Below are 17,332 nucleotides of genomic sequence, written 5' to 3'. Positions count from 1 at the left end.
AATCCCGGCTGCAGGGGAGCGGAGGGAGCCTGGCAGCAGCGCCGCGCACCCCACTCCGGACCTCCTCTCCCATGGGGGGCGTGTGCGAGCGGCCGCGGGCTCTCCAGCAGGGGGCGCTGTGACGGCTCCGGGGGGACACCCCTGGGAGAATGTGAGCCCCACCTGTGCGCACTGCCGCCGCTGGAGCTGCGCACGGACCGGCTCTCCGGCGCGGACACTATTTGGTTGAGATTTTTTGGGGGGACCGCGGATGTGAGGGACGCGAACCCGCAGCAGCACCATGAATTCTGTGGCTGGGAATAAAGAGCGGAACGCGGTGACGGCCAGGGGCAGGAAATATGGGGTACGTGTCTGTGCATGCAACCTACCTGTGCGCCCCCTGTGCGTCCTCTGCAGGGGACACTGACCACTGCAGCCCTGGGCACCGTGCGGGGGTCTGGGTGAGAGAAACCATGGGGCGATGTAGTGATAAATGGAAACAACCTGTCTGTGTGTCTGTGCATCTGTCTGTCTCTACCCATATGTCATTTTATCTATTAATATATCCTACCCATATGTCCTTTTATCTAATATATCCTACCCATATGTGCTTTTATCTATTAATATATCAGCACGCATCTATATCAAAATATTGTTCCATGGATATTTCTGTCTACCCTTCTGTTATCTAGCATATTGTATCTGCCTGTCGGTCCATCCCTTCCTATAGCGATGGCTCGAGCGGTCTTCTAATGTATATGCTGCATTCTATGTGTATTAAATGCGTCCTCGTTTACAAGTGAAATGAGATCCTCACACGCTGGCCTGTGCACCCCAAGTTGCCCCCAGCCCCCGCCCCATTGTTAGCCACCGCTACCTGCACAGCCCCCGCGCGCCTCCGTTTCAAGGGTATTCAGTCTTTCTGCCAAGGTGGCATTGCGCTCACGCCCTCCCCGGGCTGGCTTTCTCCACGCCTGCAGCGTGAGGGGGGGGGATGCTTGTCTCGCGTTTACCTGTAATTGTGGGGGCGGGGTGTGTCCCCGTTGCACGTGAAACGGCTCAAGAGCCCTCTCCCAAGGAACCCGGGTCTGTGCATGGGCAGCAGGGTAAGGCAACCGTGTGCGTGCTGGGCAGGACGGTAACAGCGATGCGTGCCTGTATCGGAATGTGGCTCGTTTCTCTCCCCCCTTGGATTGCCTGACTGCACTCCCAAGGGTACACCCTCGCCCCATTATAACGCGTCTCTATCAATGACAGCTACCCCTTTCATGTGAGGTGCCCTCATTCCACCCTCCATGTGCAATGTTAATTATTACCAGAACACACAATGGCAGATGCGTAAAGCGCCTAGTGATTATTCAGTTTGTAGTGCGCGCTACATAAAAGGACCGTATCCCCCAATGAGTAATGTTCATCTTTTAAACGTAGAGGTGGCTGTACCACGTCCTGTGGTATCGTACCCCTAGAAACGACAGACAGGTCAGCCCTACACATCGAGTGGCACCACCCAGGTATGCCCAGGACCACAGCCTAAGAATGGCTGGTGACAGATGTCACGACCCGATGAGAGGGCGCCCTCGCCTCGGCAGCCTCATCTCACGGCCGAGGGGGTGTTGGCTCGGGATGGGGCATTGTTTAAAGTGGGTGAGGGACCAACACCGCGAGACAGTAATATTCTAGAGATGAGACGCGGACTCTGAATCCTTGAGACACGGGCTCTAATCATAGCTTCCACACTTGACCGAATACATTGTGTAATCCTGGGCAACACGTATTTCTGTCAATGAGCTTCAGTCTCGAACATGCAATGACGTTGAGGGCTGTCATAAAGCGGATGAACGTATTTTAAGCGCTACATCAAGCGAACAGCTGCATGGTGCAGTTTTTGTTTCCAACAGTCTTTGGGCTCACCGTTCACTGCTTCATACAGCTGTGGTCGATGCCCCCATAGAGAAAGCGCCACGATTACACGCGGTGTCTAGTTCTCAGGATGCATGTTTTAATGAATGAGGTCGAACTGGCACTTAAAGAAACCGAAGGGAGACACGTCGAATAGAAGCCAGCGTAGACGACAAGCAGTACCTGTGCTCGGGGCGAAGATGAGACAATAAGAGAAACGTTTCGAGGATCACTCGCTCACGACCTCCTCCCAGCCCACCTTCTTACTTCCAGGCGCTCGCCCCGCCCTCCGGAGGGCGCAGCCGCAGACTGTTCGCCTGCCCTCTGCACCGAAAGGGAGTGTGATGGAAATGACGTCATTTTTGATGGTCGAGATAATTTTGGCATCAAACTTCAGATTAAGCCCCCGTTTATGCCACATTGTGTGAACCCTTGTCTCCATGTGATATCAGTTCCCTTGTAATGAAAGTGCATCGAAGCTGTGTAGTGCCTAAGTCAAGTGCCATTCAGATATAGAAAATAAAAGCATCCAGGCATTTAAGAAAGATGTTAAAGAAATTAAGGGACCCGTGCACACATACATGGCTGTGGAAGGCTGTGCCCGTCTACTGGCACCAACAGTTTGTATTTTTTTCTTGTTGTGCAACAGTCAGGATTTACTGGGTGAAACATTTCTGTTTTCTCCAACCCTTCTGATATTTCAATTTTAACAGTTATGAAAAAACTATTTCCCCTCACAGAAACACTATTAATTTTTACTCAAAAATGAAATTTTAGCCAAAATGATGTTACCCCGCCATTTTATTAGTAACATTTTTGGACAGTACCATCTTGAACCCCCCCTGTGGTAAAGCCCCGTTTTCTCGTTGAAAGCTTAGTTCAAATCTCCTTATATACCATTGTCTCTGAGGCACAATATAACCTTGAATAATGCACATTCTGTCTACAGAATCAGGGTCTTTGTTATGCTTCCCAATCCATTGGGTGTGTGTTGAAGTGCTGAGCAATCAGGTGTGTGGGGAGAAAAGGGGGGGGGGTTTGCAGTCCCACATTCTCAGAAAAAATATCTATAGTTTGTGCTGTTTTAAAGAGAAAGATGAATTATTCCCTATAATTGATGATTAAGTTTTGACTGGGAACAGAGATGAGAGAGCGACATCAGGGTAGCACAGGTGTAATTTACTCTCACACTTGTATTTCAACTCCTGGGATGCAGTTCCCATGCGTTCCCCCTCATTTCGAGCCTAGCCTTCTGCGCATGGTGCGTTTCCTCATTGTACCTTTTCTCTCCTCCCTTCCTGTAGGTAAATGAAGTCTGCTCTCCAACCAAATCTACAGCCCCCTTCTCCCCAGAGAGCTGGTACCGGAAGGCCTATGAGGAGTCGCGGGCTGGGGGGCGGCCTGCCCCAGAAGGAGCCGGATCGTCGGTGGTGCCTCCCCCAATTGGTGGTTCCTCGGGCACTCCCTCCCCAGGCTCGGGTACCTCCTCCCCTGGATCATTTGGTGGTTCTCCTCCAAGGCCCGCTTCACCTGCTGGCGGGATTGGCACCAGCTCTCCAGGCTCCCTGGGGGGCTCGCCGGGCTTCGGCACAGGGTCTCCAGGCTCCGGCAGTGGCGGGGGGTCCTCCCCTGGTTCTGATCGCGGGGGAGTCTGGTGTGAGAACTGCAATGCCCGGTTGGTGGAACTGAAAAGGCAGGCCCTGAAGTTACTCATCCCAGGTCCATTCTCCAGCAAGGTAAGACCACAGCGAGTTGCGCTCTACTCCATGTTGCTAAGCAGCCACGTTGAATATTGCAACCATCAGATGCTTTGTTCATAAATGATTTGATTATTCAACACTAGTGCAAGCATTGGAGGTCTGGCAGTGGGGCAGCCAATCAAATCCCTCAGTTGTAACTGCTGGCATTGGACTGTTTGCGAATCTCAGAACATGGCTTAATGCAAGAAGTGGCAGTTGATAGAGGAATAGCTGTTCAAGAAAGAAGTGGCAGTTGGCAGAGGAGTAACTGTTTCAAGCAGAGTAATGTGCTTTGTGCAAATACTGATATTGGAGTCAGTCAGTGTTTCTAATTATTGTCCTTTACCGTGTTTAGGTTTCGTCTACCAGGCGGCACACACTGTGTGTTTGCAAATAACCTTTTGTGAACTTACAGTGGAGTTGCAGCCCTCCCATTGCTTTCTATTGGTTGGATTTACTGTCCCTCTCATTTGCTTGCTTCTGATTTGATGGCTGACCTCTTCTCATTCCGTTTGTTCTTGCATAGTAGCATATTCTCTTTGCCATCCTTTTGATTGGCTGACCTGTATCCTTCCACTGCTCACGTTTATGGAACTCTTTGTTTCCTTTTGGTTATGCTCTCAGTGAGAGTCCATGTGCTTTTTGTCTCGCTCTCATGTGCCATCTCCAAAATGCGAGACCTATTGGCTTTTACAATGTTTATTTCCCTCTCCTGTGGCTTGAGCGTAGGAGATGGATGAAGGCCAATAACTACTGTCACTGACATTCTACACAGTGCATGTTATATTGCAAGATATTTTGGTGAGCTGTTGGCCTGTGATCTTTTATCACAACCAAGATTGACTAAAATATCAGAGGATCAGGCATGTAACACAGGGAGGGTGCAGGGAAGGTGGGATAGGTTCTCATAGTTAACGTGCATTGGCTGAAAAATCAAGTCTTAAACATTAAAACTGTTTGATTTATGCGGGGCAGTGTGCCTTTAGATGTGTGTTCAGGTGGCGTGTAAAGGTAGCTTAAGTATATCTGTTATGTGGATCCTTTCCTTTGAATGTTCTTATGTGGTCAGAACTCCCAGCGCGTAGCTGGGAGTGGTGGCATTCAGCCAGCTGCCTCGTATACCTCACCCAGCAGCAGTACAACTTCTAGGGGTGTCTGCTTCTTTCTCCAGTATTCGAGCGCCATGCGCAGCTGCACTGCACTCCCGTGCCCGACAGATGGCGCTCTCGCTCCTCGTACAGCTCTGTGATACGCTTCTCTTTTGACTATCACCTTTCGGTGTGTGACAGTTTGTTGAGCCTGCTGGCTTTAATATTTCCACTAAAGGAACATTATTCTGATAATTGTGTCTTATTCTCACCATTATAAAATGATCATTTGTGTTATGCTATCCCCCATAAGGCAGAAATGATACAATAAAATACGTCAATGCACAAGCCTTTGACAGTTCTCATTAATAGAAACAGGCATCTGAAAGCTGCAGAACACACGGCTCACGCTGGGTACCTGTTTGAGGACTGAGAACGGACGCCTCCCATGTATCACCGATCAGGCACAGATTGGACAGACAGACTTAAAGGCCCACTTACTGCCCCTCCCCCCAAGGCTCCTCAGGCGAAAGGGAAGGAGGCACTCCCATCAGGGGAGGCCTTCAATTAACTCTGCCTAACATTTTCAAAGTAGGACCCCTTTTTGAAAGCCTAAATAACTTCCACCTAACCTTTGTGTTGGAGTATACGATTCCAACAGAAAGACTAGGCGCCAGGGGGAACGCTCTCATTAGCATTTTCAACTCTGCTGGGGAACCCCGCACACACACTGGGTCACTGGACGCCAAATGTTTGGACTATTGCTGTCTGCCAATTAAAACGAGCTCCCATCACTCTGCCCGCTAAGCAGCCACCAGTTGGTCACGAGCTTGACCCCTTTGGGGATTATAACTAAACACCGACGGGTCAAAGGTTAGAACAACGGACCACCTGCATCCGTGATCCGGTTCTATGCAAGCTTACGACTGTGTAGTGTGGCGGTACTTGCGCCGCAGGGTACGGAGACTTGTGTTTGCGAAGTCGCTGGTTAAATAGACACTCGCAGTTGGCTGCCCTGGGACAAATTAAGGGGGCGGGGGACGGTGGGTGAGAAGGAAAAGGAACTGCGAGATGCCTGCAATTTACTGACAGGAATGTGGGCGTGACTGGCAATAAGCATTAGTGCGGAATTGTTGCTAAGACATGTTGTACAAGTGTTTACCATTAATTGTTTGCAGTGTTACGTAGCACGAACTTGGCCTAGGGGCATAAGCGCGCTTTCATGTGAAAGATTACCTTACGCATAATGTGTTTTTAGGCACTCGGTGATTTACGCACCCTCACAGGATGCTGAGCCGCTGCCCGGACTCGAGCCTGGTTCCCGATGTCCAAAGTCGGCAGCTCTGACCGTTAGGTCACATCCCCCCTCTATTTAATTTACAACTTAGGAGCCCATTGTTTTATCTTCTGGCTTCTCCGCTTGCCGAATAGCTTGATCCTGTGCGAATTAGGGCAAATGTGCCGTGGGGCTTGCAGACCTGCGACAGCGGTGGTCGGAAGGGTTTTTCGCCCTCAATGTGGCATTTGGTGTCCCGGCCGCATCTCTTGAGCACAGCTGCGCCCTCTAGCGGTGTCCGTGCAGTACGACTTACCACGGAACAAGACGTCAGATCGCTCATGAATGGAGCTAGCTGCTTTAGCTAATTATCTAATAATATATTTTGTAAAGCGCAAACTACCTCACATAAGGTGTCTCAGCGCTGAAAGCAGGACTCCGCCACTACACTTCACTATAAACGCAGACCTCCTGCCTGAAAAATCAGGTTTTTAGTTTCCTCCTAAAAAGCTCTTCAGATTGCACCTGAGGAAGCAACAGGGGCAAGGCATTCTATAAACTTGGCCTTAGATAACTGTGGCCTAAAGGGCAGAGCTGTCGACCTTGGAGCTGGGCAGCCGGGTTTGAACCTCAGCGGCGACTCAACATCCCGTGATTCTGGGTAAATCACAATCTCCCTGTGCCTACCTAAAATGAATGTGTCCTTGTGTAACGTAACTGGTGCTCATGTAAAGCGCTCCAATACCTTCAGGTTGAGTTTGCGCTCTATAAAACTGCAAAAAAAAAAAAAAACAACATCCAGAGCGAACTCTTTTTACCCTAGGTCTATATGAAGGGGTGGAGGTATATGAACAGCGCATTTTTTAATGAGCTTCTTGAGAAGGGATTATGGTACGATAGGGCTTCTGTTGGGTACAGGTAATTGGAACAGACATCTTGGGGCAGATTTATGAGGCCCTATCGCCACATTTACGCCGCTGTTGCGTCAAGCAAGGCGGCGTAAACGTGGCGCATCCCTACGAGGCATTTACAACGTGACGCATCTATGGAGATGCGTCACGGTGTAAGGCCCTGCTCCACATGAAACCTGCGTCAGGTTTCATGTAGGCGTTCCGGTGCAGGGGGGGGCGTTCCGTCGCAGGAACGCCCCTGGAAAGTGCCTCAGTGAAATCTACAAGATTTCACTGAGTCACTTTCTACGTCAATTCCTTACGCCTGCTTGAAGCAGGCGTAAGGGTGATGCACCATGCAATGTAGGGGTGGCCTCTGTGCATTGCAGGAGTCATGGCGCACTTGCGACATGACTCCAGCAATGCGCCGCCCGTACGCCGAAAGATGCGTCACGCATCTTCCCTGCCTTGCACCATGGTGCGCCGCATTGTAAATGCGGTGCACCATGGGTGGTGGAGCTGTGGCGCACTGTGGCGCACATTAACTGGCGCATCCCTGGGGATGCGCCATTTAACGTAAATCTACCCCCACGTATTTAAACTACGTAGTTACAAACTGGCCGGAAGCGCACTCCTTGTTGAGCCAGTTATTAATATCCAGGAACCCTGCTTCCAAAGTCAGCAGTCTAGCCACTCAGCCACGTAATAATAATGTACCAAATGAAAATATTGATAATGCTGACAGGAATTGTTATGATACTAGTAAGTATAGTAATATCAATTATCAAAATGATGTGAGAAAATGATACTAAGGACAGTAATAATATATGAATGCTTTATAGGCAATTGTAATAACAATGCTGATGATTTATAATAACACATTTGGTAACAATGTGTTGCGAAACCTACCAGGCATAAGATGAAAGTAAACAGGTACGCCTCTCGCAGTCAGACAGCATGTGGGGAACAGGCTTCCTTCCGCCTGCTGAACAGAAACTGTGACCCGCAGGAGGGCTGCAAATTCTAGTCTCTTTGTAGATGATTTCTCGTTTGATGCCCTGGCTACGCCTGGCAGCCAGGCTGTGTTGTTGAAGAAGGGGGGGCGGGGCACATCCCGCCCACAGAGTTCAAGGGCGGGCCCCCTCTTCCACAGCGCATTGGTGTATGGGAAACTGTGCTGTCTGATGTGTGTTCCTCATTCTGTTTGTGTAAAGAAATCCTAAGCCGGAGAGGGAAGCTTCCCTATGGAGCCCAGGGATACATCAGTAGTGCCTAGAAGCTGCGTATGGGTTTCTCACATCCTGGCATTGATCACTCGGGATTACTAAAGCGCAACTGCTTCACCTGTGAGGGTTTCTAGGCGGTGTGGAATCATGCTGGTGGCACATGCTGCCTGTACATATTGGTTGGACACCCAGGTCTTGAGGGTCTTCCTGAACTGCGAGAGCGATGGTGAGGCTCTGAGGTGCAGGGGGAGGGTGTTTAAGGGCTTCGCCGTCGGGTGGGAGAAGGAGCGGCCTGCGTTGTTTGCTCGATGGATGCTAGGGAGAGGGATTCGGAACGAAGCTCCCTGGTTGGTTGGTGAAAGTTCACTCGTTTGTTGTCATGCTTTGGAGGTGTGTGTGAGCAGCTTGAACCGGCATCTCTTTGCGACTGGTAGCCAATGGAGTTTCCTGAGGTGAGGGCTGATCTGTGTCTGTGCCATGGAAATTGATCAGATTTCCTTAACCACTTTGAAGGAACCACATGAAGCTCAAGCCATGTGAAACCCACAACACCATAACACTCTCCAACCCTTGCCTGGGACTTCTAAGTTAAGATATACCAGGCTGAATGTCTGGCAATATACTGATGGCACTCTATCTAAAAATAAGCTTTAAAAAAGATGAAGGCAATTAAATTGGGCCTTGAGAAGACTCAAGCTTGGCTCCGCAACCATTTTAAAAACAGACTTCATGCTCTTCACTCCTAATAACAATGGTACCCTTGCTCAATACTTGGTTTTGGAGTAAAACCCTCAAGGTCCGCTATTGTAAATCAAGCAGAGTTGCTAGGCTTAATCTGTATGCAGATCCACATAAAATACTTAAACAAGAATACTCATTGGCAACTATGTACCCTTTGCAACGTAAAGTTCCTAGTCCCGCTACAGGCACTCAACACAGTTCTACAAGCATTAGCTCTCTTCGACTTGGCTACTCAATTGTTCTACTTGTAGGCATCACCAGCGCTAGCCTTGAACCCCATAAGTGGCCTTGAACAAAGCTGCAGCAGTGCTTAATTTGAGCCAGTGGTTGGTTGCAGGTGGGGCCCATCAGCACTTCTTTTTGGGGACCAGCACTTATTTTTCCTCATTGGGTTTTGACACAGAGGAAGAGTGAGAAAAACACTCAACGGAGAAAGGAGGTAGACAAATATGGGAAAACCATGACAAATGGAGAAAGCAAGAACCTGCAATAGGAAGACAAAAAGGCAGAAAATGTATTTTTTGAATTAAAGACTTGTGAGGTGGAATCAAGACTACTCAGCCTTTGCGTTCAGCACCCCCAGCATCTGATAGTATTAGTCATGGGTTTCTGACAAACGTATTCTTTTACATATTGAGCACTGAGTTGCTGGGCTTGAATATAACTTGAAAAAGACCAATCAAATCTTACTAGCTCTAAGATCTCTGACATGTATCCCAACACACAGAAGATGCATTCCTGGAACAGCATGAATCACACATAAGGCTCAGCATCTTAACCCACACTTATACCTTACATAGAAATTGAAAATTATGGGATTAACCAGAAATTCTATGAGCCAAGATAAACTGAATCTAGAAACATCAACATTTAAGAAACAAAAAACTTCAAACAAATCTTTTCATAGTTGGCACTTTGAATCTACACCCCTGTGTCTTGAACAACAACAACTGAATAATTCCTCTCAGAATGTGGGTAGTGCACTCAGTGACATGGTGAGCATTCCCCCATCATGATATAATGCTTGTATAGGCAGACTATGGGCCATATATCAAAAAGCGCGCGAGCTGCAACAGGCTTGTGCTCCTGCTTCTTGCTTCTCTGTGGCACTTTGGTATTCTAGAAAGGGCCGCAGATGCTTGTGCAACTCCTTGTATAATACAGATTGCACCGGTGCACATTTTGCAAAGGCACAGTTACAAGGGGGCGTTCTCTCATTGCCATGGCCCCATAAATTTGAGAAAGCACTTTGCCTCTCGGCTTGAGTTGTATTACAGAAGTGGACAGAGGCAAAGAGGCAGTTTGAAGGTGCACTGACTGCCTGACAAAGGGGTGTAGCACAGTCAGTGTGCTCCTGAGGGAGCTCCTGGGAGATAGGTATAGAGTTTCTAGGACCCCCCCCCCCCGCTTCAGGCTTTCACTAGATATCTGCCCCACTTTAAAATGCAAGCTACCTTGCTGCCTACATTGGAAGGCTCATCAGTGATATGAAAACACTGATCTGCTTTTCCAAGTCTGTGACTGACACTTAGTTAAAGGTGTGCTGTGGTGCAGAGTGGGACATGGTGCCCAATACATAACAGTAGCCAAGGTTTATTGACATGTTTGACACAGTGGCGTAGAAGGGGGGGGGGGGGGTACAACCCGGTAGCATGAGTTGTGGGGGTGGCAGCCTCCCCCCTTACCTGTGGTTGTCGCAGGTGACAAACTCAAGAATCGCCAGCACTCTTCCCCACCCCACCTCTCTTACCGGCGGTCGCACCAGCCGGGCGGCAAAAGCAGTTATTGCCACAGCAGCAAAAGGTCTAGCTGCACCGCTGGTTTGACAGATGCACAAATGCCGTTAAATAACACTATAACATCAAGAGGCACCCTTCCGCCTTCTAGTATATTGTACCAATGCAATATTACCTTCCAGAAAGAGTATGTGATTGATGGTCACTATATATATTTTGATGTCCTTCATTTCCATCCTCCAGCTCATGGGTATTGTATGTTGACAAGCACACACATTGCCTCAATGTTATTCTTTTATGTCTTGTCTTTATTGTAACCCATTCTGCTGTAGACAAGGCCATGCGCCCTGCTGTATAAAATGCCATATTAAATGAATAATTCTTGCGCAAGTTACCCAACCTGTATACAAGGTGCAGTGATATTGATAAACATTAGCCATGTGCTAGTGGAACCATTATTGCAACGATATAGAGCACGCTGAGAGTAAAACTCTGCCCAGTGCGCATGACAAACAAACACTTGCTACGCAGGCCACACCGCAAACCCTCACACTTCCACTCAAGCACAACCAATGCAGTACCATGCTAACAGTCTGCCAAAGTGCCTCATCAGGGATATATGAGTGCTTGGTAAAATCAGCACTCCGTCCAAGGGTATGCCCAGACGTAGGTCTCTTGCTCGCTGTCCCACTGGATTCAAGCTAGCCTGGCTGATGAGGGGTGATGCCCCAAAACCGGTCCCAGGATGCATGTTTCCAGTCCAGGGAGACCTGGGTTGGCAGTTCAGGCTGGACTGTTCCCATGAGGAGCGGGGTCAATACTGATTTGCATATTGTTGGGTGTGAACTGTGGTAGCATAGTGAGCAAAAGAACGATGAATTAAACCCATATCTTTCGACTGGGGGTGTGAGTGGTTGAAAAGTTTCAGCACTCCGTCCATCATCTTGTTATGTTTGCTAAATAAAATACAACTAAGTTACCTGGTAAATAATGGAATTTGCACTGTGGAGAAGTTCATGCTCATGTATGGGCGTGTAGCAAGGAACTGACCTCCACCACTTTCCGTGCCTTAAAGGCCTACCGCCAGAAGAATTATTGGACGGACCCACCATATGCGCGTAGCTGCGGCACATTTGTTTCCACATTTTCCTTGGTGCCACCTTTGAATTTCACATTTTCTCAAAAAGTTGACCCAAATTAGAGTCCACCAATTCCTTTCCCCCAAGTGATTTAATTGTAGTTTTATTACTTTTTTTCTTACGTAAATCTGCGACCCAAGAGCAGGGAGTACTGGTGCTAGAGAAACAAAAACATTAAGGCAACAAGGCAAAAAAAAATTAAGCCAATGCTCAATCTGTGAATATAGGGGTTTTACACTTTTTGGTGAAAGCACCAATGGTTTTCTGTGTGTCTTAAGATCCAGAGGTGGACAGATCCAGACTGCAGCTGAGAGAATAGAGATGGCCCTGCCACCTAACTTACATTTCTGTTATTTTAACGGAGCGAAGTCTAGACACAAGTCCCACTTAGTTGTTTGGTTGCTTAGGCTATGGAAGGTGCGCCCAACAGCTGCCAAACATCCCAGGGGTCAATTAGAAACCGAAAACGCCCCTCTTCTCCTCACCACACCACCTACTCCAAAGTCAAGGGATGCATAAAGGTGCGTGCTTCAGTCACAGTGGTGTTGCACAATGGTACCCCACAGGTAAAGCCACTGTGTTCTGGGGAACCGCCACCCAGATTTGAATCCTGCTGGCTTCAGCTAACCTGTAGCCAACAATGGCTGTGTATGAGCACCGAATAGCTGAATCTGGCTGGCGAATTGCTGCTTTTATGCTTTCGAATCGTTGCTTCTGTGCGCTGAATGGCTATTTTTGTTGTTGCTATTTAATAGCTACTTGTGCTCACTTGAGTAATGAAGATTACAGGTAGGTAACCGAGTCATTTGTGCTTGCTGGCTGGCTCTGAGATGCTAACGGCTGTTCTCTGGGCGCTGTGTGGCCGCGCCTGGTCATTTCTCCCGGTGGCACCATGGCTTTCTCGTGCCTCCAGTTCTTCGGGCAAACGTGTGGCCGCTGCATGGCTGCCCCTTGAGACTGCTTGGCTTCAGAGCGCTCTGCGTGCATTGCGTAGTTTCACTGAAAGCCTGGCCTCCTGTGCTGAGAAAAAACAGATGGGATGTCGTTTGAAAGGTGTCCACGGTGCTCCCTGTGTGCGCCTCTGGGGAGGGACGGCTAGTCATTAAAAGGCCACGATATCTTACCGTGTGAAGAAGGTGCTCTGCCTGCGGGTTATACGGAGGTGTGTGGGGGAGGGGAGCCACGACCCCGTCAGTGGAGAGTGCTGCGTGCTCTGCTTCACTGCTGCCGGGGAGGGGGCTTCGAAGCTGTCATGGAGAGGGCCCCAGCCCGTTGGTGCTGATGCTGCATCGGTGGCGCAGCATCAGCTTGGGGGGTTTACCGCATGTTGGAGGGAGGGGGGTCCTTGCGTCAGCCGCCCCGCAAGAAAGGGGGTGGGGGGAAATTCGTGCCCCTCCCTTGCTACGCCACTGTGCTGCATCCACCAACACCATGGGGCGCGCACGCACACGCGTCAGTATAATCGTTGAGACAACAAAGGGAAAGGACAGAAATGCTTGAGACAGCGCAACGTGTCATCAAAGACACAGACCTGCCCACTCAGTGCACACAGGAACACGGAACCCACACACGTGCTCGCACAGACACGCAAGTACAAAGACACACACGTGCTCGCACAGACACGCACGCAAGTACAAAGATACAATACTCTGAAGAATCAGGTGCATGATTGCTCACGACGCATGCAGCTGCACAGACTCGCGCAGCCTCACACCGACAGACATACACTCCCACCCCCTTTGTTTCTCAACCCAGGTGAACACACACCCACCACACAGCTCCCCAAAGACTCGCATAGACGCAGGCCCAAGGCCGATTTACATGTGGCCGGTCTCTGTCAAGTGTGGCATAGGGAGCGAAAAACGATGGATTGGAATGAGGCTTAAATTCCTTCAAAGCATTCCTCCATTCACTTTATTGTTTGTCACACAAGCAGAAAGATACACAATTTAAGTTTCACCACATGGTTGGCCACAGGCATCTAAAGACTCCCACAGATGCACACTGGCCTGTTTAAAACACCCACTGGGATGTGTACTGACAGGCCGTGACACCCACAGACACAGACACACAGGCGTACACCCTCGCACAGATGCAAAACGGTTTTGCAGAGTCCAGGGCGCCTCTCGTGAACTGGCACCGCTCTGCTGGGCTCTGCGTTTGCTGAGACATACCCTCCCTGTGCACCTCTGGCTGTCCGACTCACTACACTTCAGGAATGCCAGCCACGAGCAATTAGAACAAACCCCAGACGGAGTGAAACCCTAATCGGTTGATAGAGCGTGCCTGCCTATCTCTGCATCGCCTGATCTGTCTGTGAGTGTGTGTGGCACCGCGGGCTCTGCTCACCCGGAACAGAGGGCTGGACATGGTGCAGCGTGTGCATTAGTGCCCCCTGGACCTGTGTGCAGTGGGGTTGGCGGCAAACGTGTGGGAGGCCATTTGGGCTACTTGCCAATTAGCCAACTGTGGAGCCAGCCAAGGGGATTTGACCTCGTTGCCAGCACTGTTGTGTGATCCTGGGCCATCCAATTTATCAGTCGGTGCCTCCTTATGTGCCAAAAAATGAGCTCTTAGAATTCCAGTGATAATTGCTACAAAGGAAAATAAAAAGGCCGTTCCCTTTGACTTGAAAATGCAGGTCTGTGCCTACACACGCATGGCGGGGAGTGAGGCAGTGTAGCCTCCCTTGGCTACACTGCCTCACTCCCCGAATCCTCCACCTGGCATCAGGTGGTGCTACTAATGTGTCCAGGGCGAGGGGGAGAATAGCGGCTTGGAGGTGCTGGTGAAAAATGAACCCTAGTCCCCGCGCTTCGAGTGGGTGGTAGAGTCCAGGAGGGACAGGTGGACAGGGGTGGGTGGCATTTGTTGGGATTGAAAGGGTTAGCAGCTGTTATTCACCGCTCCTTTTTAGGTCTTGCTTGTCGACAGCGCATGCGCTGTCACTGCAAGGGGTATTGTTTACAGTAAAGGGCGGGAGCCTGCCCATTGCTTACCATTTGTTGGCTTTATCACTTTTCTTTGCTGCCTCCTAATTGGCTAGTGTGGGCCAGGTGTCCCTTCCGTTTCTTTCTGTGGAGCATGGACCAAGTACACATTGCTTCCTCTTGATTTGTGTCTGTCTGATGCTTGCGCCGTGATTGAGGTACTATTTCTTCTTCTCCTCCCACCTGCCCCTTCTGTCTTGCTTATTCCCCTCCCGTCCACCTCTTCTCGGTGTGGCTGCCTCCCATGCTGCCACCCTTCCCTGTTGTCATTGCTTGCTTGTACCCTCACCCTCCTGTCCTTCCTTGCCTGTCCCACCTGAAAAAAAGTTGTATGATATGGCACCAACGCTGGCAGCATTATGTTGCTTGTTTTTAACTGTCCTTTTAGCCGCTGCATAGCAGGTGGTCTCAAAAAGAAATTGCAGGAATTGACTGGTGATTGGGTTATGTTGGTCAGCACAATGAGCAGAGTAGGCGCGGGTGACCCGACAGCCAAGAGTTGGATAGCAATATCTGACTGCACTCTGGGATGTTATGGGTGGATGCATTTCCAGTGAGGTAAGTGTGTCGTTGTACAGGGGAATGTTTAAGGGATTGTTGAGGGTTGTGAGAGGAGAATGGACAGGTTATGAAATGTTTAGTGATGCCTGAGATTTTTTTTGTGTATGGCAAGTGCCAAGGGAATGTTTACACGACTTATGCACCTGTCTCATTAAAGCAACCTTTTTCACATAATTGGATGTGTATGTTTTCTGGAAGGTCCATCCCTCCCTGTAGTAAATCTGCCCACTTGAAGTGATATCTCGTGCAATGTGATAGCATTGCCTAATGAAACGTGGCATGGCACCAGTCTGCCATTCCACATGTGGACTCAGTTTATTGGGCCCATTCCAACACGGTTGTCTCTTTCGGCCCCCATTGACCACAGAAAAACTACGCGAAAGAAACAATCGATGGACGGAATACTGGACAATGCAAACATTCACCCCCAGTCACTAAGATCTGGGTTAAATCCATCATTCTTTTGCTCACCACACCAGCCCAGGGTGGACCCAGCCACGTGCAAATCAGTCTTGACCTTGTTTCTTGTGGGAACAGTCCAGCCAGAACTGCCAAGCCAGGTCCTCCCTGGACCGGTTTCAGGGCATCCCCCTTCATCAGCCAGGCTAGCTTGAATCCAGTGGTGTAGTGAGCACAGGACCTACGTCTGGGCATACCATTCCTACTTAGTGTGAGATATGCAAAAGAAACAATCGAGGGACGGAATGCTGGACAATGCAAACATTCACCCCCAGTCACAAAGATCTGGGTTAAATCCATCATTCTTTTGCTCGCCACACCACCCCAGTTTGGACCCAGCCATATACAAATCAGTCTTGACTCTGTTCCTTGTGGGAACAGCCGAGCCTGAACTGCCAGCTCCTCCCTGGACCGGAAACAAGCATCCTGGGACCGGTTTCAGGGCATCACCCTTCATTAGCCAGGCCAGCTTAAATCCAGTGGTGTAGTGAGCACGGGACCCATGGCTGAAAGCCCGAAACCGGTCCTAGGATGCTGGTTTCCAGTCCAGGGAGTACCTGGCCCGGCAGTTTGGGCTGGACTGTTCCCATTGTGTGCAAGGTCAAGACTGATTTGCATATGGCTGGGTCCAAACTGGAATGGCATGGTGAGCAAAAAAACGATGGATTTAGGCCCAGACCTCTGTTCTGGGGTGAATGTATGACATTGTTCTGCATTCTGTCCATCAATTGTTCTTTTGGCACAGGAAAAACTACTACAGGGTCAATATGCTTATGCAACCTATAAAGAGGGGTTTTGGATACAAAAGTCTGTGTCAGTTAGTCAACACCCCTTTTACCTCGCATGTCCAGCAACCAGATGCTATGGCATGTGAGCGCTGGTAACAAGAACATTATTTTGGATAGCACCGTGATAACCAGGCCCTCTGGTGATGTAAAGGGTACCGGATTTCTCAGAGGGGGCTGGAATCCAGTCTTGTGATGAAAAATGGCGAAGAGGGCAGGTGACTTTTAAGAGGCTTCACTGATGAAGTCCCTTTTGACTGAAGTGTTGCACTGGGACTAGGACAGTGGATAGCAGGAATCCAGAGGAGTGGGAAGGACACTCAACCTGACTTCTCAGAGGCTGGCACAGAATAAATATACTAGGATTAGTTCAAGAAAAAAGAAAAGCTAAGGCCTACTGATTGCCCCTGCAGGAAGCAAATGTGCATGCCTGGCGATTGGGGTGTCGTCAAAAAGTCCTTTGGCCAAGGGTGGTAAATAAATAATGACATCGGCCAAGAGAGAAGAGAGAAAGGTAAGCACACTCATCTGCATTAATACTGAAACCGGAAGTCCCTGGCTAAAATGATTGGGGTGGGAGTAATGCTTGAATCATAGAATACCAAAACAGAGACGTTTCTTATTTTTGAAAGGTAGAAGCATTGAGTGTAGGAGAAATGGAAGTTTAATGCTCTTTGTCTGATGAAAACAGCAATTTGATATAGTTGCCAGAGTTGTGAAAAAAGAGGATTTATGGTAGCCTTGGAGCTGGTTCTAGGGCTTGGGGGCTGGAGGCGGGGGGGGGGGGGGGGGGGGGTGGAGGGGGGTGGAGGGGAAGGGGGCAG

This window comes from Lissotriton vulgaris, unplaced genomic scaffold, assembly GCF_964263255.1.
Source record: "Lissotriton vulgaris unplaced genomic scaffold, aLisVul1.2 SCAFFOLD_2483, whole genome shotgun sequence".
NCBI lineage: Eukaryota > Metazoa > Chordata > Amphibia > Caudata > Salamandridae > Lissotriton > Lissotriton vulgaris.
The sequence above is the reverse complement of the archived record's forward strand: the minus strand, read 5'-3'. Positions refer to the sequence as shown.